Source organism: Schistocerca gregaria, chromosome 8 (genome assembly GCF_023897955.1).
Source record: "Schistocerca gregaria isolate iqSchGreg1 chromosome 8, iqSchGreg1.2, whole genome shotgun sequence".
NCBI classification, from domain to species: Eukaryota; Metazoa; Arthropoda; class Insecta; order Orthoptera; family Acrididae; genus Schistocerca; species Schistocerca gregaria.
This window is the reverse complement of record NC_064927.1, coordinates 35,025,330-35,028,191: the sequence shown is the minus strand read 5'-3', so window position 1 is coordinate 35,028,191 and position 2,862 is coordinate 35,025,330.

Genomic DNA, 2,862 nt, shown 5'->3' with positions numbered 1-2,862 from the left:
TCTAGCAGGAGATGAAGTTTGCGACCTGTCAGGAGAAGTACCGGATGATACGTCTGACGTCGCCTGTTCCTTTTTTCGGACAAAAGTCCGCGTATCGCATTCCACAACGGCAGAAGGAGGCGCATCTTTTTCCATGGCTCCCACTGGTAGCAACCCAGTCTCCAATTCTACACTATCGCTCGTTGTGGTTTCCTTGACGCAAGTGTCTTCTGTGGGCGCCAACGTGAAACCAATGTCCAGATTGCTATCTTCGTTCATAGTTCCCGCAGAGTGGATGCCTGGAGCGTCCACTCCTCGGAAGCTAGTGGCAATATCCTCACGTTGGTGGGAATCCTGACGACGCAAGGAAACCTCCGTTGCGGGTATTTGGGGATCTTCGGCCGAGTCCGCGGAAGAACGAGCAACCACAGTGGGAGAGTTGGAAAAAGTTGGCGTCGGCATAGATTCGAGGGGCGCGGAGCTGATCGGCAGACCATCCGCAAATCTAGAGCTTGAAGCCGGAGTATCATCGACAACCGCCCGCGAGGCAGCAGGCTCCCCGCGCACAGGCGGCACCGACTCGCCTCGGCTGCGGAAGTCAGCAGCGGCAGCGTATGACAACTTCATACCAACAACAGGGCCGGAACGCGGCATCTCGTCACGCGGTAACTGCGGGACATGCCTCCGTGAACATTCTGCACGAATGTGTTCCGTGGAATTGCATAAAGCGCAAGTCCGCGGTTGCCCATCATAGATAATCAAAGCACGATACCCACAAATATTAAGATAAGAGGGGACATGCTTCTGTAATTCAATCTTAATTTGCCTTACACCGTTCAAGACAGGAAACATATGAGCTTCAGACCACCTTTCTGCCACATTGGAAATAATTCTGCCATAAGGCCGAAGGGCAACATTAAGTTCTTCGGGCGGAATTTCAAAAGGGAGCTCAAACACTCTGATCGTACGAATCCCGTACCCAGCATGACTAACAGCAACGTCACTCACATTCCCATCAGAATGATTAAACTTCACGCTACCTCCGCAACGATCCACAATGGAACTACATAATTCTGGACTTTTCATCTTCAGATACACGGCATTTGTCACAAACGAGAGATAAACTCCGACAACATCATCACCGTTAATCAATACTTTTTCGATAAACCATGCTTTAATTTCAAATGCTTTAGGTCGAACGAAATTTCGATCGAAAGTAAACTTGATTGTGTCTTTCCTCAAATAATTCGACCTATTCATTCTAGAACTTCATGAATACAAGTGCAACACGAATAGCGGCTTAGCAGCACCACTAACCTCAAACGCAGCGACTCAGCCTGTGTTTACTACAGCCAGACGTCCAGCTCCGCCACACGTCCGTCCCGCTCGGCGGCTGACTCGCAACTGTGTCCACTGAGCTAAAGACGCGCGGCCTAGCGGTACTCTTGGGTACTTCGTCCTTACGGTCGTCTGCATCATCAGACTTTAGCTGACAACACTTCATATTACCGGCTAATATTTGCAGCTATGGCGACAAATTACTGCTTGGCTACACATCTGACACGTAACCGATGTGCTCTCCAAACAACAACACTTGCATTTCAGAACATGTCTTTCACACATGTCTACAAAATCACCTTCACCTTCAAATACAGTTTCCTTGCGACTGACAGAGACGTAGGCAAAGTTTAAAGTTGCTATTTCCATTAAATCTCGTTAATCAGAAAAACGGTAATTTACACCTGCAGCGGAACATAATTCCGTTCCGCCCAGCGTCTGGTTCGAACCCACGACCCTGGGATTAAGAGTCTGACGCTCTACCGACTGAGCTAGCCGGCTACCTCGGTGAATACCTGCCGGGTAGCACGTCACACAGTACTCGTTTGGGTTGGGTGGTCCCATACAGAAACTCTCCATGATGCCTAATGTTTTCCTAACGTCACACTCGTCACGTACTTCACTTTTATGTCATAATCATTTCTGAGAGGTAAAGAAATTGCATGACAACATGCAGAGCTAGTGGCGTCAAAATTAACACACATACTTTATGTGACTCAAAAGCCGAACGAGTTACTTTCCGACGTTGTTTTAGATGTGCAAGTGATAGTCAAAACTCGCTGTGTCGGCACTCTGCCGACCATTTCGCTAGTTAACACCGGTCTTGTTGTGTGTGTTTCAAGCTCAAGAGCATCTCCAAGCAAAAAATGGTCAACAGCAACATTCAGACGGTTTCGTACTGCTCAATTGCTACATTAAAACGTTATGTTTCTTTTTCAGAACTGGAAAAACACAAGCGTGACAGCATTCGAACCTGTAATCTTCAGATCCGAAATCCGACGCCTTATCCATTAGGCCACACGGTCACTGACGACCAACATTTACATGTATACGACTCATCTCGAAACGCTCACACCCCTGAGGATTTGTGTTTTCGTTCTACACAGCCGCTGCCCCTTGCTCTTTCCCACCCATTCGTTACATTCAACCTCTGACGAGACCGACCAAATATAGACTGAGAAACAAGACCACACACTTTGTGCATTCGGAATCGAAGGCAGGGCGTCCCTCGCCGCATTTGCTACGATTGCCATTTGCTACTTCTGCAGAAGCGGCGGCGGCGACGACGACGACGACGACGACGAATATCGCGAGAGGCTCTGAGATATGTGAGGAATACATCTATAAAATGTAATTCAGACTGCCTCGTCCCACCTTATGCTGTACCGCTTTGGCAAATGCTTTATCTGCGCCATTGGCCTTAATCGCATCTGAGAGTAATTCTTAAAAAAACGCCTGTCGCTAATTGTTCGTCATCACAGATACTGTTTGCTATACGGCCACGACGCGCAACTGATTTCCAAAATTCATCTTTCTCCTGTGAGG